This window comes from Polyodon spathula, chromosome 1 (assembly GCF_017654505.1).
Source record: "Polyodon spathula isolate WHYD16114869_AA chromosome 1, ASM1765450v1, whole genome shotgun sequence".
NCBI lineage: Eukaryota > Metazoa > Chordata > Actinopteri > Acipenseriformes > Polyodontidae > Polyodon > Polyodon spathula.
In genome coordinates, this window is record NC_054534.1 from 13,416,606 (window position 1) to 13,442,825 (window position 26,220).

General features: G+C 36.9%; 1 protein-coding gene across 6 annotated transcripts in view; it reads right to left on the reverse strand.

Moving 5' to 3' along the window:
- The window catches only part of LOC121314353 (zinc finger and BTB domain-containing protein 7C-like), an 89,128-nt gene that overhangs the window by 29,643 nt on the left and 33,265 nt on the right, over positions 1-26,220 (reverse strand). For 3 of the 6 annotated variants that reach the window (XM_041247530.1, XM_041247514.1, XM_041247521.1), the window contains exon 1: positions 5,114-5,262. The exons of the other annotated variants lie outside the window; for them this stretch is intronic. The gene's annotated coding sequence lies outside the window, so the exon portion shown is untranslated. Of the gene's footprint in view, positions 1-5,113; positions 5,263-26,220 lie in introns of those variants that run through there. 6 annotated transcript variants of the gene reach the window in all.

A 26,220-nucleotide genomic window follows, 5' to 3' on the forward strand; every position in this document is an offset into this window, starting at 1 on the left:
CAGGAAAATCCACCTTTCTTGAACTCCTTCAACAAGGAGAAAAAGATCAAGATTTTGCCAATTTTGTCTGTTTCTCTAAACTAGCACACACTTAAATTGCAACAAATCATTGATTAAAAAAAAAAAACACACATCTGAGCAAATGTACAAAAAGAGCCATATTAGAAAAGAGACCAGCCATTAAAAGATGTGTATGAAAATACACCACCACTTTTTACTAATGTTACCAGCAGTTACTGTTGAATTATTTTGTTCCTTCATAAGCTGAATGTATAGTTTTTTTTTCACTTAAATGCATCTATGTCACCTATATAAGGTTTGGTATTCAATACATTAAACTGGAAGTTGTACTGGATCACATCGGGCTGATTGTAAATAAACCATCATTGCAGGGGAGAGATTCACATTTCTTTAGCCCTCTATAGATTAGAACCATATTTCTGGTGACATTCTGTGGGGGTCAAAATACAAATGTAATGGGTTCTTAGTCCATACCTCCCTCACAGAACCATCCTGTCAGGTGGTGCCTGTAATTAACCCACTATTCATAAGTTAAAGCTTACAATAAATAACTCAGGTGACTCATTTAAGAAATAAAAAATAGTTTAAGAAATACTTTTTGATCATCTCTACCCAACAAGAGACATGTTGGAGGTGTCTAGTTTGCTTATAGATTATGTTCCTTACAATGTACAAGTAAGTCTGCATGTGAAAAGATGAGGAAGTACTTTTAACACATATTTTTTACAGGTGAGAGAGAGGCAATTATTTGGGCCTCAACCTCTATACACAACAATGGTTTATAATGTGTTGTTCTTCTGCCAATTATTCTCCAGTGTTGGATTGTGTTTGAGCATTAATATCAATGTTGAAGCTTTTCATTGAACCATTACATTATGGAGATCTTAATCTGTGATACCAGTTCAGCCAATGCGTGGTATGTGAAAGAGTTCAGTCCTGGAAAGCAAACCTCAGTAATTGGAAACAGTCTATGTTACTTTGTATTCAGCCTTCTTTCCATACTGGCACCAAAGTTCATCATTCGCACCTTTTGTTCCAGAAGGGACTCCTCACCACCTTCAACAGCCTGTAGTAAATTATGCAAAGGTAGCTTTGGATGGGAATTAATGGAAAGTTCTTCAAGGTCAATGTCTACCATTGCTCGCTTCTGGTTCAGGAGCAATAGCAGTAGCAAACTCCTTGACTCTCAAGACGCGTATGTATGCAGAATTCACTATCTCCCTTCCCTCATACAGAAAGCCTTGTGTTCAATAATTCAAGGCCAACACCCACACCCCCACAGCTCTCAATCTGCAGTTGCTGGGAGGTCATTGCATGAACATACTATAGAGAGAACTGCTTTGTGCTGACATTTTAAATTTGCCATTTTTATTCCAGTTGAAGGGGGGGTGTGTGTGTGGGACTCTGGGGGTGATTCAGCTCATAAAAACCACTTGGGAATTTGGGTCCCACTTTATTTTGGTATTGTAAGCTCCAACCACTTTCTAGGATATAAGTCCTGTACAGTTTTAGTTTAAACTGCTGTGCTGTTACAACATCTTCCAGGAGTGCTAACCCAAGCTTTAAAGGTGTTCACTTCTTTTTTTGTATGTAGAGATGCATGCAATTATTTAAAATACAACGCTACATAATCTGCTGCATCATGTTACCATTGATGTAGGTCACATGGTCTGATTGCAACAAGACCATTAGCTAGAATGAGTTTACCATTATCATAAGCATATATGCATATTCCAAATGTAAGTATAAAATACAAGAAGCCAAAAATGTTCAGCAGAAGGAAATGGGTCCAGTGATAACTTTGGCTAATGCATTATGTATTGCATAATATTCTTCTGTATTCTATTTTGTTATTACAGTTAGGAACATATGATATCAAATTCAATTGCATTACCACTATAAAAGTTTACCATGATATTTTTGCACTTTTACATGCTTTTACCACAGTTATACTACGCATTTACCACAGTTTACCCTGATTTGCCATGTTTTTTTTTTTTTTAAATATGCTTTAGCAACCTCTCTGTGTTTTACAATGCTTACCTGTGCTTTACCATGTTTTCAACATGCTTTAGTACACTTTGCTATGCTTTTACTATGGGAAACTTTTATAAAGGTATCAGACTTTGAAAACAACAGAAATTGTAACTTCACTGCAGTTCTCGTGGCAGCAACTTGTTTCTTGAAGATTACCTTCAGTATTTAAAATTTACAATTTAAAATCCTGAATGCTGAATAAGGACACCTTTTTCGGTGCTAATGGGTCATTCATAAGCTGGCAGTTTGTTCAGATACTGCACAGCTAGACCTACATTTCAGCTGCCTGCCACCTCTGCTTCCCCTCAGGCTTTCTAGCACCTACTAATTAATACGAGCCAGCCTGGAAGGGCAGAGAAACCATGGGGCTGTCAATCACCCAGACCTAACAAGCTTGGGCAACAGAGACAGTGACAGGGCATGGCAGATACAGAAAACTGATTCGTACATTATATGCTGCAACACAGGTATTTCGCAGTACCCAGCATTTAGGTATGAGTGTTTGAGCAATGAAAGTCGCTTACAAATAATGGTTTCCAAAACATTAACATGATATGGTCCCAGTTGATCAAGCAACTGAAAGCAATTTATTCCAAATTGTAATTACACACTTTTAGAAAGGAAAAACACCCACAAAGGTACCAAACCAGAAATAAAGAACTCAAAGTTTTAATTTAGGGACTTGTGAGCAGCCTTAAACTATTTCTTAATAATTTAAGAATCATAATAGGTGGGCAATGGTAGGTAATCTAGCCAATACTGTACAAAATGAAAAACAACACAACCAACAGACCCGGTTGCTCTACAGCCTAATCATTTTTAGGAATAACTGTGTTGACTTTTAGCAGAAACTTCGCCAGAAACAGAGGTTCTTTAAATGGTTGCCAGTGAGGGGTATAGATTAATGGGTGCTGCACATCCTTGCTTTGCAAGGCAGACTGTGGCTCCTGTGCCACAAGTTGAGGGCCACTGCTTTCAGTACCACAATAGTAGGCATATACTCTTATAAACACTTTAAAAAAGAGAAAACACATCTATAGTTTTTTCTTAGATAGTCAATAGTAATAGTAAGCAATTTTAGTAAAATACTTGCCACAAAAGAAAACAATTGTGGTATAATACAGCATGTTATTGCAATACATAGTAAACATGGTCCTCTGGTTCATTGTAATGAGCGTTGGGCAATTATTCACAAAACCATGAAAACTATACTTGCTGCCAATGATCATTTAGGCAACCAAGATTTTTATTAATTATTCATCATTCTAAATTACATCATATGAAATTAATATGGTAAACACAACACTCTGTTATGGCTTATTGCTTAACAGTAGCATTTAGTGGAAAGGGATGCAATCTCTTGCAATGTCACAAATATACCTTAAATGTTATTTATAGTTACCTCCTCTGTTTAAGGCAATTAGAAAATACGTATGAAACCTATTGTAAAGATAAATAAATAAATAAAAGGAAAAGGGTTTGGCAAAAACTCTCCTCCCACCCCCTCACCTTCTCAAAAATGTGCCCCTCCCTATAGTCATCCAACACCAAAACATGTGCATATAAAAAAAAAAAAAAAAAAAAAAACTGGACACAATTCATACTCACCAAACCTGTACTGCAGAGTAGCTATGGAGCAAAACCACAAATAAACACACAAGCTCAGCTGGACACCTGCGAGTTCACTGCAAAGCATTATTACTTTCTTAGAAGGATATGGAAAGGCCAGCCCATGATTAATTTAAAGTTAGATTTAATTGCACAACAATGTAAACAAGTGTTGTTGTGATTCCCTCAGACCACTTGCTTATTGAATATGCTGGTATTTCTGAAAAGACAATCAACTGCTCTACAAACACAACGCCAGACTGGCAGGGCAGAGAGGCCATGATTGTAGAAAAGGGCATTACAGAGTTTTTCAAGCACACAACTATTTATTTTTTTAAATAATGAATTCTGGACAGGATTTCAGAAACAGTAGCTGCGTGATAGCTAACAAATTATATTGCATGAAAGATTATTTCTAAAATGTCTGCCATACATTAACAAGTATGTCACTAAAACACATACCCAGCCACAGCTGTAAATTAGACCTATCAGTATGACAAAAAAGTTGATGACCACATCATATATCAAGAGTATACATACATGTACACAACAGTACAGGATACGTAAAACAAGTTTCAAGACAATTTGTTTGGGGATTATCTAGACATAAGGAAAAATGTAAGTGTGGCTTACTGCAGAGTTAGACGGGGTACGGAGAGAGAGATACCCCTCTATCTCTCAAGAGATTGCACATTCCCAAGATCAGAATAGAATCCCACAGACCACATTTATTTTTTTGAAGGTTACAAAAACTATGGCCTAGCACATCTCTACCTTATAGGCAAAATCCTTTAAGTTAAAGTTCAGCATATCTTTACAAAATAAATAATTATATAAACAAAAAACATTGTCAAAAAACAGAAAATATTGTCAGATGCCCAAACGGGATGCAATAGAACTGAAATATCAGATCGGGAGGAAAAGGACAAAAATATTGTATAATAATATAAAATTATATATATATATATATATATATATATATATATATATATATATATATATATATATATATATATATATATATATATATATACACACACACACACACACACACACACACACACACACACACACACACACACACACACACACAAGGGATAACAATAAGCAGTGGCAGTTCATCAATTCAATTAGTCATATGCCGGACTATACAAGGCCCTAGCAATCAGTCCACACATCTTACCTACACACACAACCATAATTTACACAAATATAAATTAAATAAATCTGCTGAGCAAGCATGAGGACCCACTGTATAAATAATAATTTTGCAACCCAAGCTCTGTGATTCTACACAGATAGCTATACAATAAATGTAAGAACACTGGCACTGTACTACAGTCGAGTGAATCTCTAGCTCACAGGCAAAACACTTTAAGTTAAAGTACAGCATAGCTTTAAAAAAATTAATATATAAACAAAAAACAAAAAAGAAAACAGTGCTAACCTTTTATCAGAGGCCTGTCGGTTTCTATCTTCTCTCTTTCCGTCTGTTGTCAGGCAATATTGTTGTATCCTTCACAGCATGAAAGGGAAGTGCTTAACTTTGTGCTTGAGGTACTACATTGTCACTGATTCATGTGAGGAAAATTCCTAGAGACGGTTATAAGAATTCACACCCACCCCTACCTCGAAACCAAAAGTATTTGGCACAAATACTCACAAGTCCACCTGTGCTGTTGAACAGTTAATAACACTCAGGCAAGTTAGGTTTTAAATCTGCAGCTCACACACTAACTTGGCAGTGTTGGTATGTGGGAAGACTCTCGTGGTCAAACCAAGATATTAGCGTCACAGTACTATAAAATAATTTTAAAAAGACAACTTAAAATCATGCTTATTTGCAAGCTTTTGGGGTGCGTGCATAAGCCAACTTGTTTGGCTAATGTTAAATACAAGTATATATAATGATTGTAAATATTTGAGGAAGAAAAAAATAATTTACTAATTTAGTGATTGCTTGATAATATGTGAATTAATGCTAGAACTGAAACCTGTATATGGCTATAATCAAGTCACTGTTGTGATGTCAAAAAGTCCTTATTCTGACCTCACAAAAAAAAACAATGTAACAAGAGAGGCCAAAATAATGATGACAGATCAAAAAGTGAGGTTGTTTAAATGTACATATCTTTAAATATATAAATGTACTCATAAGGGAAAGCTTTGTATGCCTATATATGTGTGTGTGTGTGTGTGTGTGTGTGTGTGTGTGTGTGTGTGTGTCTGCTACAGTAGGTTGGTTTAATAGTGTGTGTGCAGCATGTCAATAATGGGGGTGTTTGCTTCATTGATTAGAATTGCAGAGAAACAGGTGGGGCTTTATGGAGTCATTGTGAATATTAAGGGTGTGGGGATGAACTTCATTTATTACAAAAAAAATTACATTTCGATACCTTCTGGTATGATGAGTGGAACATTTTTCATAAAAAATGTAACTTCACAACCTTTTGAGCATTCCAAAAAAATCCAAAAAAAGGCAAAACAAACAAAAAAAATAAAAACATAAAGTATTTGGAGGCAAAACGTGTGTGTAAAGCTTTGGGTCCACAAATAAAAAGAAAACTATGAGCAACATAGTGATGGGAAAACCGGTCGCTGTGTCTGGCTCTCCAACGCTTTTATAGGCCAAGAGAAACAGAAATTCTAAGGCATGCACAGATATTAACCATATATTTCTGATATAAGTAATATTTTTTATTTATGTCAGTATTGTAATTAAATATATCATAAGGTACAGAATATTGTTGGTATCAGAAATGTAGTTATATTAAAACATATTTTGTTATTATTAAAACACCTTTCCCTAAGAACTCAACTCAGTAAACTCGGCTTTGCTGTGGACTTTGTTTACAAACACTGAAAACATTTTTGTTTTTAAGTTTTTGATTGATAAAATATCTAAACGTGTTCATTCCTGGATTATTGGTTAATTGGGATTTTTTCTGTTTTCTACTTCTAATGATTTTTAAAGCTTGGATGTAAAACTTACATACAAATGTTAGAGACATAAGTCACTGATTACCATTTGTATGCAAATTTCACCCACACTTTAAAAAATTTTTACAGAAACCAAAACTAGACCCTTTTGTGCCTGGAAAAGAAGAATCGTTTGCTACTTTTCCTTATCAACTGGTGGATTTAAATCCACCCCACGTAGCAGACAGACTGTATTTTGATAGTTTTTAAATGGCCAGCTGGTAAATAACTGAACTGATGGGCTGTGATTTTCAAGTGCTTTTTGGCAAATTGCTTGTTTTTCTTAATGGCAATATTTACTCCTTCAGAAACTGTTGAATGCCAGAAACAAGACCTTGCTAATATTGTGAGAGTTTCTTATTAATTGGCAACATCTTTACAATAAGTATTCCGTTATCGCCCTATTATTTAAAAAAAAAAGTATGTTTGGATTATTATAATATACTTTTAAAAGCACATATTTTAACACAGGCACTGTACTGTACAGACCCTCTGATATGGAACTGTTTTCATTTGTAGGAGTCGAGGAAACATTGACATTTTTTTGGAATAAAAGAAATAGTCCAGATGGAATCTAGTCATGCAAGAAAATGTTTGCCATGCATTCGACTTCATCTAGGACACTAGGGGTAACACCCCGGCTCTCAAGGTTTCAATTCCAACCACTTCATGAGCTGTTTTTTTTTTTTGTGTAGTGACTCTGTAGGGAGAGTGGCCCCTTCAAAGCCACCATAATTATTTCTTACCACACCTGTGGCTCACTGAAGTACTGACAAGCAAGCTACTGTAACCACAGCCTATACAGTATACTGGTAACTTGAAGAATTATGTCAAGATGGCTTTAGGACAAAAAATGCACACATTTTGTCATTCTAATCTTTTAAACAGCAAGTACAAAAAACTACAGTAATATATGGTGGTTACATTTGATGTTTATATGGTTTTTAATTAACATGCAAGTCTATTGCAACATTAGTGATCTGATGTTAATTCCAACCATTAGTTGTGCTAAATGTTGGATTTTGCTTTTTTCTCAAAGCCTCATCCTGTTGTACAGATGACAGATGTTCTTGCATATTAAATACTGAAAGTTGATGAATCTATATTGACACGATTTATCTTGCTAATATATACAGGGTAATCTTCAAGGCTGTTAGTCCCTTTATAATGCAGCTCTGGGGGTAAAAAAAATCACAGCAGAGTAATGGGACTTACTGTATCAGGTGGAAGCACCAACACAATGGATAATGTATTCTAGGAGTATAACAATTTAACAGGTTTATCCAGGACGATGGTCCAGTTACTGTGCAAGTTTTCAAAAATGACTTTCAAACCATGACAAACACGGTCTTCACATGCTTTACTGAAAACTATAAGGTGCCCTCATAGCAGGCATATTAACCTAAAAGCATCACCTTGGCACAGAGACAATTTGCGATGAGGCGAGGCGAGGCAGCCCATTTGCTGAAGGGGGAGGTGTGACTGTGTGGGTTGTCCTGATAAATAGCCCAGAAAAGAATTATGAGAGGAGTGTAAGCAATAACACCAGTGAATAAATAATTCAAGGGTTTGGCATGTAAAGCCCAGCTACAGGTCCTGTCCTGAACCCCCTCATACAGAGTTCTACCTGATAAGCAGGCAGTTTAGCAGCACCAGAAACCAAGTGCTGCTTTTAGAAAGAGCATGTCACAAGAATTATCATTTAGGTCTCACTCCACTAACACCTTTGAGGCTATGAAGGTTAGGGCAATCTTAGCAAGAAATGGGAAAATCAGCTTCACGTGTTACCCTGACACTTTTCCCTCCAAATGTTTAAACATGAAGGAAATCAAATTGATGGAAGCTAATAGTGTAAATTAAAGTTATGTACTCATATTTATTTTTCTCACTCACTCAAAATAAAATTTATTTTATTTAAAATTTATTTGGACCTACATAACCTTTTGCTGTGGGTTCCTATTGGTTGAATGGAATCGATTACTCCCCCTGCAAATGAAAACCATATCAGAGCTCAAAAGTTAAGTGGGGATGGCCTTCAACCTTCAGCACATAGATGGAAGTTTCAAGATGAGGTTTTCTAAACCTGTGGCCATTTTCATAGCAACCATGTATCTTTTCCCCATTTTTAGAAAGCATAAAAACATTAACAAGTCATGCAGCATGTATGTAATTAAAGCCCTTTGCTACTTATTTTGAACAGTAAACATGGGTTAGTTTTATAGTGTTCTAGCACTGATGAGCAAACCAGCTTTGCCATAGATTCATTGATATAGCCAGTACTTGAATGCAGAAAGAACAAAACTCTGTATATTGATGCAGTGGAGACGAACACGTACAAACAAGTAAGAGGCTGAGCACCCACCCACACATTTATAAGCTACAGTGAGCAAGATGATGAGTGAAAATTGATTTTATGCATGTTTCTCATACCCAAGAAGGAGTGAAGTTTTAGGTTCAATGGTAGGTCTTTCTAACAAAGTGCTGTGTGATTTTACTGGCTTTAGACAAGCTCTCATGTTGGGCAAAGGCTGAAATAAAACTTGCCAGGGTTCACACTTATATCAAATTCAAGTGACATGTCACTTTATTTCCACTGTAGTTTTCTTACTAGTTCTTTCTTCACTGAGTCCAACTGTGTATCACAGTCTACATTAATGACTTAGATTCTGGTATAGTAAGCAAACTTGTTAAATTTGCAGATGACACAAAAATAGGTGGAGTGGCAAACGTTGCAGCAGCAAGGTCATTCAAAATGATCTAGACAAGATTCAGAACTGGGCAGACACATGGAAAATGACAGGCAATAAAAATATGCATTATAAATATCATATTGGAGATACTGAAATTGAAGAAGGAATCTATGAAAAAGAACTAGGAGTTTATGTTGACTCAGACATGTCTTCATCTAGACAATGTGGGGAAGCTAGAAAAAAGGCCAACAAGATGCTCGGATATAATGTGAAAAGTGTTGAATTTAAATCAAAGGAAGTAATGTTAAAACTGTACAATGCATTAGTAAGACCTCATCTTGAATACTGTGTTCAGTTCTGGTCACCTCGCTACAAAAATGACATTGCTGCTCTAGAAAGAGTGCAAAGAAGAGCTACCAGAATTATTATGGGTTTAAAAGGCATGTCATATGCAGACAGGCTAAAAGAAATTAATCTATTAAGTCTTGAACAAAGAAGTCTACACGGCGACCTGATTCAAGCATTCAAAATTCTAAAAGGTGTTGACAATGTCGACCCAAGGGACTTTTTCGACCTGAAAAAAGAAACAAGGACCAAGGGACACAAATAGAGATTAGACAAAGGGGCATTCGTAACAGAAAACAGGAGGCACTTTTTTACACAGAGAATTGTGAGGGTCTGGAACCAACTCCCCAGTAATGTTCTTGAAGCTGACACCCTGGGATCCTTCAAGAAGCTGCTTGATGAGATTCTGGGATCAATAAGCCAATAACAACCAAACGAGCAAGATGGGCCGAATGGCCTCCTCTCATTTGTAAACTTTCTTATGTTCTTATGATTGTGTATCACAAGCAAACCATGGTTCTGGGTCACCTCAGGACAGACCACACCCCACTGAGTGAAAGTGACTCATATAAGAACACTGGGTTTGTTCAGACAAAATCTAGACTGGCTCTCAGATAGTTCCAAAACCACAGTGAACTCCCTGCTCCAAGTGAAATGTGTTCAATTTTTTGTAGAAGCAGGTACAAACTCTTAACGAACTCTACTGTTATCAGATTTAGGACCTTAGTGGTGGTAGGACCTTATCTCAGTTTTAGCATACCTGGGAGAGAACCAAGGGAAACACCTACCAACTCTGCCACTGTGTATTCACAATCAGACGTTTTTGTTAGTTACTAAGCATACTAATTGTTACGAGTCTTTCTAAAGCCGATTCCTTTTTAAAAGATTTCTTTACTTTCAGTTACTTAGGAAACATTTATTTTGTTTTGTTTTGTTCTTTTTTTTATTATTTAAAGTTTGAATGGGATACATAACTACTGCTTTGTAACAGAAGCAACAGATCTTATGGTCAGAAAGATGGAGACATTTTATTCAGTTTTGACATTTCGGTAGTTTTTTAAAAAAAATACTAATTGACACAATACATGTTGATGCACTATATGGTACCCAGATGGTACAGTAACTGATTTATGCCATTTCTCAAGTGATTTTGAATGTCCCTATAACCTCTCAGTATCATCTGACTTGGACTAAATACAGAAACTTATTCTGATGTTCTGGAATGAAACCCCACCTTGGTTGTTGATGTCATTAAGCATATACAGTAACTACACCCTTATTGTACTTGCTTTTGTCACAGATCAAACCGTAATCTTTCCTGCTTCCACCTGACAGGCTCATCCAGGGGTAGGGTGGCCCCCGGCATGGCCAACTGTCCTTCCTGCTGGTATGCATGGCAGTGTCAGAAATAACGTGGTATTGCTGACTAATATTTTAGGTAGCGTTATGATGAACATGGGTTTTTCAATTTGGAACATTCTTTCCAAAAAATTTTTTTGGATTAGCTGGAAACAAATATTTAATTCATATCATATTACATTTAAAAAAAGTATCTCAGATGTGAACAAAAAACTGGTAACCTATCAAATGAACTGTTAATGAAACCAGAGTATACACGAGTGTAGAATGTATATTATTTATTTCAGACATCATTTATGCAGGTTTCCTTTGTATATCTTTTTCATACACAATTCTGCTATATGAACATAAACAAACATGGTCATTTTTATTAAACACGCTCAACAGCTAGGGGGCTCTAACCCACTCTAACACCAAATGTGGCAGGATAGCACTATGGCCCAAGATGTTACTGGCAGGAATTAGACTCAGAGACAGAGACAGTTTAAGTGCTGTTGCACACATTAAATAAAAAGAAACACAAAGAAAAAAGCACAAGGGCCAAAACAAAAGGTTTACACTACACAATATTGGCTGTTCATTCACCTTCACTATAAAAGTCACTAACAAAACACAGTTACAGTTAGTTACAATTACAGTTACAATCACCTAACTCCCCTCTCCACAAACAAAGAATTTCTCCCCTTTTATAAGGTGGCCATTCCCTAATTAGCACCCAATTACCTAATTGTGTAATGGTCACACCTGTGATTGTTGGCAGGGACAGATGTAACCCTATCCCTGCCAACCCGGCATTACCCCACACACTATTACCCCATTCCCCTGCCACAGTCTGTAACACGGGTGTTCTGTTACGATTGTTTATCTGCTGATAGACGAGAGAGACACGGAGGTTGACGTTGAAACGCTGCCCGGGAACCAGCTCCCTGCACAAACTAAAATACACATTTTAAAATCCCCTAAATCAGGGTTTCCCAACTCTTGTCCTGGGGGAACCATGAGTCTGCTGGTTTTCATTCCAGCTGAGTTCTCAATTACTTAACTGAACCCTTAATTCAACTATTTATTAGCTTAATTAGACCTTTTTAATTGTTTTCAGCTTTTAAACAGTTGGAGATTTCAAGTCAACTATACAGTTTGCATAGTTGCAACTTTTTAATTCAACTGAGAACAATTAAAATGGTCTAATTAACCACATTATTAGTTCAATTAAGGGTTTAAAGGGACCCCGGTTAACACACATAATGATGATGAGTGGTTGCTTTCTTTGCTCACCCTGGTTCAAACACGCAGTCATCAGGATTCCCAGCTAATTCACCTCCAGCTTGCTAACAAAGAACAGCAAAAATGGAGAACCAAGAACAAGGACTGGCTTTTCAGACTCTTTTAAAAGCATGTGGCCAGGGCTAATTGATAGTCAATTAGTCAATTAGGCAAGGGGAGAATTCTAACCTCCCAGCCCTGCCATATTTAACACAAACTTGATTTGTAAAATTAAACACATTTTGTCTATAATCAAATCCTTTCTGAAAAAAAAGCAACTTTCAGACTATTGTATTTTTTAAAACACTCATGGAGGCAGGCCCAAGCCAACAGAGGGTTAAAACAATTCCCCAGAAGTTTATTATAGGTTGTGAGGGGAGGTTCGAGAAGTGCCAGTGGTTCTCAGCGAGGCACTGCCAAGGTAACGCCCCTTTCGTTGTCAGGCTGGTTTGGACAGGCTCTCCCCACCTCTCCTGTCTCTGCCAGCCCTTATAGCCCATTGCATGAGAAGACAGAATTAGGAATGTGATCTAACCACGCACTCCAAGATATTACCTCACCTCCCTGCCCCCTCCCCTGTAACAATCTCCCTGTCTGAGCCAGAATGTTTTTCTTAGCCTCTCCTACACATTTTCACACAGCTCAGAATTAACATCCTACCCACCCAGGTTAGGGGAGGGGGTGCAGCTCTAACATCTTAGCTAGTTAACCCTTCACTACTGGCTTTACTTGCTTTTTTATGTTTTATTTATTTTAAATGAATTCCATCTTTATTTTCAGACTACACTGCCAGAATAGCTTTCAGTGATCCTGGTGACTTTTTTAATTTCTGAAATAATCAGGTGTAACCTCAGTGTAGCCTGTCCCCCTGGACCTATGTGTTTCTTCTAAATAATGTACTTCTTACATCTACTAGAGACAGAGTTGAAGGGGGCGAGGTTAACATTTACCCTTGAGTGTACCAGATTCCAAGAGCTTGAGTACACCTGGATGTGTTAACTGAAACAGTGAATCTAAACAAAATAAGAACACATTAGTCAAGATAGCTCTGACATTCCCAACCATATCAAGTTCTCCTTGAAGATTCCTTAATTCTCTCCAATAGCGGGCACCCTAACTTGGGGTTTAATTATCACCTATTCTGTTGCATGTGACCCTCTGCTTCTTTGATATACCTCCTGCAACCTCCATTGTACTGAAGTTTAAAGGGGTTGTGGCCAAGTAGAGGTTTCCTACCAATGAAATAGGTGCAGGCTTCGTGACAACATCCTGTTTCTGCAACATTAACTGTGAAGGTAAATGAGACAGACATAATATTTTGTATCTGAATTTGTTGTTTGCCAAGACCGTAAATGTTAGCCAGACATGTCCAGATAATAATAAGTGTCTTTCTGAGGATACATATGTACTGTAGAAGAGTTGCAAGATGTCTCTTTGTATGGCAGTCAGCATAGGTGCCAATTAGTGGTATAGAGTGTAGGAATGTGGACTCCTGTTCTCAGGGGCACTGGAGCCGGGGGGTTGGGGAGGCCACGCCCCCACATTTTTTGATACAAGGAACATGTGCACAGCTGGGAAACCAGTGCGGTTATACCCTGTGTATACTTTTACTTTGTTACGATGTTTGTTCAAAATAAAAGTGTATTTTTAAAATGATATTTTCATTTATTCCTCAAAACTGTTGCCGTCTTTAAAGACTACTGTGAAGTCACAGCTCTCCAGTCTCATTGACTGATTTTGTTGCTGCCCACACCTGTGGAAAGATTACAATCAATGCTGTCTATACAGATTGTGAGGCTGTATGTTTGACCAATATGCACAAATGTTTTAGTTTTTTTTTTATCTTTTGATTATGGGGATTTTCCTAGACACAGGAAGTGGGCCAATTGTTCTTTTTCACATCAAATTATTTTAAAGGTTACAGTTGTCTTTATCTACAGAATGTCAAGACTAAGTCCTACTAAGGCTGTGGTTTTGCAAAGAAACAGCAGTTATATGTTTTTTTTTTTCCTCCCCCCAAATTTTCCCTAGTTAGAAAACATTAAAATAATTCTTCATGAAGCAAGCTGTTTTGAAAGCACTTTTCCCGTAACTACAGGGTTTTGTAGGAATAGATGTATCTTTCATTGCAATAACTGTCAGAGAAATTTAAAATAAGCTACAACACATACAGTATGGAAGCTTATCAATGATTTATATTTAATACAGGCCTTAATAACAGTAGAAGGAGGTGAATTTCACTTCATTCCTTTAGTTCAACACCACAAAAAGCACCAACCAACGGACAACAAAGCAGTATTTCCTCAAGCAGATAACAAAAGGGGATATTGCACAAATAAATTAAGTTGCAGGCCTTATAGATGTATTCCAAATGATTTTATATATGTCATATATTCTCTTATATTTATTTGTTTTTTTAAATTTAGTATGTTGCCAATGGTTTTTACACTGGTTTTCTCCCCAATTTGGAATGCTCAATTATAATTTTGTATCCAGGTTCATCGCTGCCACCCCCTGGAGGCTGAAACATGCATCCTCTGAAACGTGTTCCTGCCAAGCTGTCATTTTTCGCACTGCGGATCCACAGCGAAGCCACCAGACCTACAGTGTCGGAGAACACTGCAGATCTGAATGGCTCCACTGCAGACCTGCAGGCACATCAGCCCTATCACCCACAGGGATTGCTGGTGTGCAGTGTACCATGGATTGCCCTGCTGACCCGGGCAGCGCTCTTCCAATTGTGCGCCACCCCCTAGGAACCCCAGGTCACGGTCGGCAATGACATAGCCTGGATTTGAACCTGCGATCTCCAGACTACAGGGTGCATCCTGTACTCCAAGCGGAGTGCCTTTACTGGATGCACCACTCTGTAGTCCCCTATCTTAAATTTATTAAAAACATTACGATGTATTATCTTTTTACCTGAGTAGCCATAATAACCTGCATGAACCATCCACCACTACATTTGCATAGGTGACAAGTGAATCCCCATGTATAAAGCATCAGCAATTTTAATATCATGGCATGTGTGCTTTTTTTATATAAATACCTATTGCAGGTTCTGTTTACATCATCTTTACAAGGCTTACAAACTACTGTTCTTTCTTTTCAACCATGGGTCTGTTTCAGAAAAGATGAAAAGTTTTAAAAGTGACCTCTAGGGGTACTCAAATGTCACAACAGTGAGTTAGTGAACTGAAAATAGCTAAACAAAACAAAAACAATTTCAGGAGTTCCACATATATTTATTACATATATATGCCCTAGTGGCCATTTCTCAAACTGCCTCCTTCCTAAAATTCAGCTTTTAGGTGTCTTTTCAGAGGCAGAGATTAATAAGGACATTAGTTAGTACGCGCCACTAAAAATAAGTATAATTGCAGTCCAAGTAGATTCCCTGGTACTGTAAAACCTGCCATGATTGCTGAAGCATGTTTCTCTTCATAATGGGTTTTACAATTAGTTTTTGATGAAATGTACAGTGAATATTGATCTATTTTTATTTTGACTAATTAATCGAGGATGTGTTAATCAAGTGTTAATCAAAAATGGTTCTCATTCGCTCTATTGATTGTATCCTAAAATGCTTTTTTTTTTTTTTTTTTTTGCTCAAAGTTAAAATAATTGGATCCTTTATTCCTTTTGACACTAAAAGTTAAAAGCAAAAAACACAGTTTCGGAGAAAATAACACAGCAATTAGTGGCATAGTGTTTGAAATGCTTTGTTTGCGTTCACATTGTACTCATTACATGTAACATTATTCAGATATTATTAACATTGCTTACATTATGTATGGTTATGTATGGTTTTGCATTTTTTTGTAATTCATACTGAATTTACTATATACAGTAATCCATCGTGTATCCACCCATCACATATCCGCCATGATCAAGCTCTTCAGCAATGTTTATTATTGAACAGAGAAGATTAGTCCAAAGATTGTAGATCCTACCAAAGTTTTCGTACACTGTGTTTTATGCACTCTGTGCGCTGCCATTGCTGGTAGTGTCACATGAGCTCTTCAGTATGTTGAAATGTAAATAAATCCTGTTCGCCTGCAGGGTGTATCAACCTCTTCCTCGATCTCCTGCCTATCAGTGAGCAGTGAATGCACGCATCCACATGGCAGACGGCTACTCTGTCACAAAAAAGCATTAATACCCTGTATCTTTCTAAATAAGAGATCTAGGGGAGTGCCCCAATAAAAGCTGAATCTCTAAACAATAATTGTGTGAATACAGTAATTGTTACAGCTGTGTATAATGGTATATAAAACAGGATTCATTTATCCAACTTTTTACATATCCCTTATTTGCTTCCACTGCAGTCAGATACGCGACGAACCACTGTAATGTAATACTTATATTTTTTATGTGTCTACTTAATATTGTAAAAACTTCAACCTAATAATGTTGCAAAAATGTGATTTGATGGATTGATTGATGTTAGTCTGTCTACTGCTGAATGAATGTCTGATGTCCAGTCTTTCTATTACTAGAAGCAGGTTGAGCAAATTATATTCCTGCTGATTTCTCATATCTCATTTCTGAACTCATAACATCTCATGTTTTTCTTTCCTCTATTTCCCGTTCCTGTCTCTTTCATGCCAGGCTGTGATTAGCCATATTCATTATTCATCATTTCCTGTTCTCTTTTCACAAAGTGTTCAGCTTCGCAGCAAGGAAATACCAGTGTACATGAATGCCCCTGTATCCTTTACTTACTTAAAACATATCAAAACCAAAGTGTGCAGTGCCTTAGTAAAAGTCAACCTGAGCTAGCAAATTCAATCTCAGAATGCCAGATAATCTGCATCTTTTTGCAGTGTGAGATTATTGATGAATGTAAAACTTCAGTTGGTATGCCCTTAACAGCGCATTGTTCTCAAATTAGCTTTGTGTTTTTTCTGAATACTCATTTTAAACACCTTAATCGTTAATACTGGAAGAGTGTATTTTGTACTTTTAATTGTGAAATACTGTTTAACCACCAGAAGGTAATGGTTTATTTAATTATTTATTTTAAAAGATTTTTGCTTGAAAAGACACAGTTAAAAAAAAAAAAAACAACTCAAATTTATGTTAGAGTAGGCTGCTGTTAACAAAACTCAAAAGAAAGTGTCAAGAGTACAAAACCAAATTAATTTAATAAACAGACACAGTTTTTTAAAGCAAAAATGTACCAGCAAATGCACATCACCATTATGCATTTGCTGGCTTTTTAATGGGCTTGTGAATACTGCTTATGCTACTTACATGACCAAAATACGTACCTCAGATAGTTTCAGAAATGCTTAAGTAAATGTAAAAGAACATGAATAAATAGACTGGTAAAACCTATGCGTAGGAAAGTAGCTTTGAAAATTCTGTACAAACCACAGATATTCTGAACCCTTTAATTCAATGAGTATTTGATTTCTGAAAGCAATTTAAGGAAAGCTGTAGTTTAGTATCAAAATATGCTCCCTATGAATGTATTGCACACCATGTTTTTGGTCTAAATGACAGACAGACTGAACACTAAATTAAAAGTAGTTATAGATATAACCTTACAGCAGTTCAGTTAATATTATTACCCTTTGTACAACAGTGTATTAAAAATAGGCAACTGTCCTATTTATTGAATGTATAATCTATTACATGTCTATGAGGATCTGGCTACCCTGCTAGAGATGAATCTAATACAAGTGTGGTCAGACGCAGGGGGGAAAAAATTAATAGCATATATTTTTATGGCCATTTCATAATGTAACATCTGATTAATCTTGTGGTATATTTATGCAAGTCTTTGTTCAGTCCAAAAGGAAAATGTGCTAGGGGGTACCAATATAAATGGCCCTCGTACACACAGTAGATGAAACACCACTCATAGCAAATTAAAATGTGATACGTCAAGTCTGGTGTGAGTAACATTTCTTTCATATTAAATTGCATATCATACAATCCACACTTTTTTTTTTCACTGCATATTCAGCACTTCAGGGCGAAGGTAATACAAAAACTGCCACTACTTGGGCCAACAGCCTTACTCATAAATAAAGTAATTCTGAAATCGGTACTCTACACAATGCAAAGGCAGAGACATCTAAATCCAGTAGTATGCCTGGAAGAAAAAAAAGAAGCTAGTGGCCTAATTACAGGAACACAGTGACACATTTAGAAAAGAAGCTAACCAAAATGGCAGAGGCAAAAGGGAGTGATGCCTTGGAAACATATGACTGGACTGGATCTTCAAATTCTGACCACAGAGCAAGGGTGCAGCTATTTTGGAATCTAGCACCCTCATTATTTGTTATGGATGTAACTTCTGTACAGTGTCCTACAGTTCTTTAATTGATATTGAGATGTACGGCTGTGGTATAGGTTTTCTATTTCAGAATTTCAAAAAAAAAAAAAATAATCATAAATTGCTGTATCACACTGAAATGCATATCTAAGGTAAGCCTTGGTCAAAGCCATTATTACTGTGCTAAATTGCACGTGTTGCCATGGTTATTTTACAGACTGTACAATGCTTCTATTAATGTTTAATCATACCTAGCCCTGTTGCCTCAAGCTTTTTTGTTCAACTAGAGATGATAACTTATCCTTGATGTGTTGGTTACTGATAATATGAATGTGACTTTAACAAATTTTTCAGTTTCCAAAGATTTTGTTGAAATGTATTTTGTGAATCTGCTACAGAGTACTGTAGCGGTGACAAGTTCAACTCATTTAAACAAAAGCTTTGAAAACTTTAACATGAATACAAGATTAAGTATCAGTTAATAAAATCATTCATAAGGGAGTTCCAATTTTCTTTAACACCCGGGAATATATGTTATCTTTAAAAGCATGATCTATTTCTGATGATTAAGTTAATGGAAAGCCCCCAAAATGGTGGTATCTGTCTCCATTTTAAGAAAAAATATTCACTAAAACCCCAAACTAAAAATAAAATACATTCTGTGGTCAAGCCAAACCAATCTGGTACTGTCCTTTCCATTTTACTGTTTTAAAATATAAATGTCAATATTTGTTGTATGCTAAAAACCAGCCACAAGCAACATTGTGAGCTCCAGGCATCTGTAGCACCTTTCCTGAAGCTGAATTTAAACTAAACCGGTTCTTCCAAATAAATATTGAATAGTCTTACTCCCCAAAAAATAAATTTTGAGTGCTTGTGATGGTTGTGTGTGTTTAATCTATACTGGGTTGGCCTATAATTGACAAACAGCTATGGACAAAAGTTTTGTATCACCCTGTAGCATTAACACATTCTGCTTCTTACAGTCGAATGAAACCTGCTGAATAATGTTACGTTAACATATTGAATTACATATCGCAGTGTAGTTTTCCATATGTTTAATGAACAACTGATAAATTGAAAAATGTGACATTTACAAATCTAACATGAAATACTGTACTACTATTTTGGCTTCTGGTAGCCTTTTGCGATCTCTTTTTGTAGTTTGATTACAAGATGTTAAGCAAAAGGTTTACGTAGAGCTTGACATAATGAAATAAGGGAAACAGAAATATGTAGGATGGATTTTATCAAAAATTAATTGAATAAAAAAAAAGTTTGATAACGCCAGTACTGAGTCAATGTTATGTATAATGAAATGAATACTGTATGTGGTGGGAGTCTTCTCACCAGTGTCTGCTCTAACATATAAAACATACAGTAACAGTGAAAACAATTTCTCTTTGTGGAGGAATTGGGCTTTGTGTTTGTTTTAATTTCATTTCTGGTTTAAATTAAATATTTAAAGGTTAGGTGAGCACTGCTTTTTAAAACTAACCACAACTTGTAACTTGTAGATCTAAATCTACACAAATCCATGAATGCAACACCCCGTTCTGGAAAGCCAGTGAACAGGGTAGTTAACATTATTAGTTTATTTTGGGAGTGACCATGAAAATTTAAGCTTTGGGGGGATATTGTGTGTTAATTGATTTTCAGTATAGCCTTAGTCAAATTTAAAATGAATATCCTGCGCTCAGCCAGTCTTCAGAGTAGAGGAGTGCTGGTTACAAAACAACCATACTATGTGGCACAATTGACACTGGGCAGACTGGAAGAGACAGGAGTGTGATACAGTAGGACTGCTTCTTCCACCCCCTGAGAGTGTTCTTAAGGATTATTCAGGGGAACAATGGGGAAGCTGCTGTAAAATTTTCCTGGGTTGCAAATGTTGTTTTTGTCAATTAAGCCTTTGAATGGGAGTGTAGCAAAATGTTTTTTGGGAGTTCAAATTCACACAGCTTGGTACACATATCTCTGAGTCTGGAAGCAGAAAAGACTGACTTTCCATCAAATATTAACATTTGCACTTACTGTAGAGTCCAAAAAAATGTAACTACATTAAGTTGAAATTTGTCTAATGTATGAAGTTCAACACGGGTGCCGATTTAGTCAGACTCCACCATAGCTGTTTTGCAGGGCACTGAGAGTGCTGTATATGATATAAGCATTTTCTTTGCGCCTTGAGGTTGAATCAACGTTTTCTGTCCCAATCTTTGCTGGAGAGTAGTATACTGTAAAAATGGTAAACATCGCTGTGTTTTTTAATGAAGCATGTAAAGGAAAATGTAGGGTGATCAAATGTCTTGTGGTTTAAAAGCAGCAGGTTACATCAAAGATTCTGATGGATTCTCCCTGAGATCTCTTTGATATCTGCTGCAACAAAAGGCAGAACATGTACCTTGCAGTTTCAAGCAAACTCCTGCCCAGGGTACTGAAAGTGTCGGCAGCATGAGACACATAACACCCACTAAATATTCCTCTACATGTCTCTATACCAAACCTCTTTGGGGTCACAATGGTAACAGGATCCGATGAGCCCATTCATTCACTAGTTAAATTCCATTCTACTGAAAACCAAAATAAAAATCAATACTGGCTGTGCACTGTGCGTCACTTTCCGTTATTCAGTTTTACTAAACATAGTTGTGATTCAATATGTGTACATTATATCACCATTATATGCTATTACTTCATTTTCAAATGTAATGCACTTTAAAAGAGGAACTTGGGTGTGAGATATCATGTCTAACCATTGAGCACATCCGGTACAAAAGAGCAACCATTAAACCACCCCCTGCAACACTCCCTCTAGTGGATGTAAGAAACATCACATCGAACTGATGTGGTATTTCTTGCATCCACTCGAGTCAAGAGCATTGCAGGAGCGAATCATAACACGCTGGGGTACCAGATGGTACACTGCCGCAGGAGGTTTTCAAACTTTTGAAAATGCACCAGGATGTCTCAAACAAAAAATGACATAAAATGAATCTAAATAACCAAAAATATGTATTAGTTATTATATCTTGTTAAATCAAATGAATTGTATTAAAATAAACACCTATTTCATTAGGAATGTCTGATACAATGTTAATAACCAGATCTTTGTTTGTACTGATACTGAATTGTGCTGATCCCAGGAAATGAAAAGGTGAATTTGTAGTTTCATATATTATAACATGTACAGCTTTAAATAAGTTTTGAATTAACACCTATTATGTATGCAGCAACAAAGCAGCAAAACTAATACTAAAATGACCGTTTTCAAGGTACAAAGCTAGCAAGAAATAACAGTAACAGGAAGGAGTACTTGCCTTTTTTGCATTTCAAATAAGGACCCAAAACTATTTTCCATTCAGTAAAAAAGAAGTATGAACACAGCAGTTTCATTAAAAGTCATCAATAGTTTTCTTTCTTTTAGAAAAACTGAAATATTCAGACTTGCATAAATGACCCACACACATATTTCCTCTGTAATGGTTACAAATGTCACAGACATTGTCACTATTTGAATACAATGAGAGGTATATTAGCCTGGTTTATAAGATGTAGTTTTAAATAATTTCTTAAAAATGACAATGCTCTTTGAATAATTTGCAATTAATCATTCCCCAGGAAAGCTATAATTTTGTTGTCTTATTTTCCTAGACCACATGGGCATAAAAAGAAATGAACGCAAGTTACATACTGGGTACTTCAATACTTTTTAAAAACATGAAAAATAGCTGTTAGTTTAATAAATGACAGTAACCCATTAAGAGAGTTCTAATCCCAATCACCCAAGTGACTATTCAGAGGACTACATCTAGGAGGAGAGAACTACTGCACAAAACCCTTCCACTCCAAGACGGTGCTCGAGAAGGCATTGCCCAGCCGAGGACATTCGAAAAGGCCGTTTGAAGAGGCCGGAGTCGTTGTGAGGATGCCGGGACGCTGGGAGCCCAGAAGTAGATGAGATTAGGGGAGGTTGACCCCAAACAGTGTAGAGTTTGTTTTTTTTTTTTTTTTTTTTTTTTTGCTTTGTTTTGTTTGTTTTTTTTGGTTTTTTTATTAAATCTGACACTTGGGCTACCATTGTTTGTATCCTAGTGGCAGCACCTGTATTGTAATTAAATCTGCGTGCATGTGCAACGTGTCAACACTCAATGCTCTGTGTCTGCCTTAGTATTATTCAGTCATGACCCATGAATGTAACATCACCCTGCTACACATACTACTGAATATGACATTTAAATATCCATTCAGCTATCATACTTCCCTCCCCATTTGAACCAGTCAGCTTACTGAACAAATGTTTGTACTAATAAGAACAAAGGGGTATTTTTTACATCACTTTCCAAAAATGACTTTCCATTCTGACAGCTTTCTCTGCAGTATTCCCAACCCCTCCCTCTGTTTGCACAGTATTGTGCCAGTGAACACCAAGCACGCACCACCTACAGCAGTCCTGCACTTATTATTGGTTTCTGCTTGTTTGCTGACATTCTGAATGACGTTTATCAACAACATTAGGAGAGGTACAACCTCATCAGTGCACAACAAGCTGAGATGCACAATGTATTATTTGGAACTGCAACCCATTTATTTATTCCAGTACATTACACATTGTTGTGTATTTGCCTGGAATTATTTTTTGGTCACCAGACCAGAATTATAATTAAAACCCTGTTCATTGTGGATTACAATTGTCTGTCTCCTGATTACATACCACACAGCACCTGTACACTACAACCACTTTGCCACAATCACTTACTCAACTCACAGCTCCAGCCACATCCCCACGTGTTTTTGCAGGGAGGAATTTAACCCATCCCTGCCACATAATACTCCCCCCCCACCCCCCACCCCACACACACCCACATGCACTGGCAGGGCTTTCACCCTGCCACGCTGCCACACCACCCACACTGTTCATGGCTCACACAGCTGCTCTCACTTAGATAACTCGCAGCTACCAGTGGTTTACACTTTTTCTTTTTCCCCACAGTTTTCAATATCTGTTCCAGCATGCAGAAAAGGGCACAGACAGCCATGGCTGAGTCTGAAATGAAAAGCTGGTTTTCACAAGCCAGCCACTGTCACACAACAAGGTTTATTCCCAATACAATAGTATTCTGTGTTGGCTGAGAATATTGCATCACTTTTTTCTTTACTCTAGTAGTAACAAGTTATGCTACCTTCTAAATTTAAAACGACGGCAACAGTTGGTAATGGTAAATCATAATGTAGCTGCCTTAATAAATGAAATAAATTGAAAAAATAATGTTAAAAGAAAAGTTAATGCCACTAATTGCTTCAGTATGTTCCTTGGGCTTCACTGCTTGGCGTTGCTTTGGTATGGAAGAAAAATGGGTTTTGATAGTCTCAGGTAGCCAGGTTCCATGCCATACCCAAATATAAGTTTTATGAAGATTACTTGGTACATTGTAACTGTGCAGTCCTATTTAGGTGATCGATATTTTGTTGTAACGGAAATAGGTTCAGAATGGCAGAATGTATTCATGGTCACTACTGAAATATACTCTTGTTTTTGTTTTACATTTTAAGTAACTTCACAACATTACTGCATCTAATTTACAAGGGAAATTTCTTCAGTTATATGTGGGCCATTGACTCATCCTTTAACTAGGGCCACTGCCGGTGTTACTGAGAAAGAAAGGAAACTGCCCACCCTCCAGCTTTTAAAACACATCTTGTACAGAACACTGGAACAATAGTGGCCCAGAACTCGACACCCTAGATATGCCAACGGCAGGTTATTTCCTGTTCTTCCTGTGAGTGAACACAAAGGAAGCCCATTTTTATGTGCTCCACATGAACTGAATCAGTTTCAACCCTACTCCCTGTCCCTAATCTTTGATTAGTTCCTAAATTAATACAGACATTTATTAACAAAACTCCCCGACTAAAAGTCCCCCAAAACACCAACGCACCTTTTCATCTTTTTCATCTTGCCTGTTCTCATATCTCTGTACACTTTCCTCGACGTGGAAAAAAAAAGACATGAAAGCGGAACTCTGACCTTATATGAATGCAGACCAGTTTTTGCATGCCTTTTTGTTGCCCTTCTCAGAATATCAGACCTATGCCTTATAAGTGGTACTAGCCCACGTTGCTTTTTTTTTTAATTTACTGTACAAAACTCCCCCAGGTGGGTTGTTATTAGGCAGGACTAAGTGCTTGGTGAACATGAGAGGTAGATGTTGCAAGATAACATCCTCTTAGTGAACCTAGTGCTGTTACAATCTGGCTTGCAAACCCAGACATGCTTCTCGTCATACCAGTAATGTGCTGTATTTATAATTGCTGCAGCAAAATCTGAACACAGAATTAAGTGGCAGGAGGACAGTGGTACTGAACTTATTGTACTGCCAAATGTGCCATCTTAAGGGGTACCAGGATTTATTTAATCAAATTTACAACATAATAAGTTAAAAGGTGACATCATATCTTACAACATTTAACCACATTGGCTGTGTTCACAGGGGGCATGAGGAATTGTTCTCACACACTTCACTAAAACCAGAAAACAACAGTACATTATAGGAAGAGTTAGGTGTCTGTGCTGTACCTAGCAGTATAGGACACACAGCCTTAAAAGGGATACTGCACCATTGCTGTATGAAAAAGAAAGCTAAGAGAGTGCTCACCTCAGTACAGACCTGAATTCAGAAAAATCCACTCCTTTGGGCATTAAATCCATTAATTGACACGTAGGCAAATGATGCTTGAAGGCCACTGACTCAAAACATGGTTATTTAGTGGTTGAGATGCAAAACTTAATCTAACAAAGTATTAGGGTGGAGCTAGGCTTAGCTTTAAAATATACTGAGAGCTTCATCCTTAAAGCTATATATCTCTTTTCTATTCTGTGTGCAAGAGTGGGGAGGGGGTTCTGACTTTATCTGAAACAAACATGAGTAAAGCCTCAAGCATGATGGTTATGCAACAGGGCATGATCCAAGGTCATTTCACCTGACCATCGCTACTCAGATACAGTACTTAAGTCTTTTTTATAGAAAGTATCTTTAAAGAACAATCTCTGGAAGTCTTGCAGAATCTCTACTCGTGTATATCTATCCGAGTATCTATTTAGGACTCATTTGCTCTGATGTTAGTCTCAAAAGGAGAGACCAAGAATATTAATTGAACCACTCCCAGGGGAAGGGTCAGTGTGGGGAAGTTTACAGTGTTCAGGTCTAAATAAAGTAACCCCACACCCCATTTCTAGACACACTCATTTTGAAGATTACATCAAAGGAGAGGTACTGTATACACACCCAATGTGATGTAAGAATTGTTCAAATCTAAATACTAAACCTGTAAAGTTGAGGGTTTTTTTTGTTTGAGGTTTACATTTTTTGGTTCAGACAGCAGACCTTTTTTTAGAGCACTGAAATAAAATATGCTCATTTACTTCAATAGGGTGCTATTTAACAAAAGCATGTGGGTAAATGCAAAGCTTTGTAATATTTATCATTACTATCGTTAATGTCTTCTTAAAAATGAATCTGTTTTGCGGATGAACCAAAGACAATATGCACACCACTCATCACAGGTAAGGTAGACACTGGACCCTGTCTTCGATTTGTACAGCACGTTCATTTCATTTTTAAATGGTTACCAATA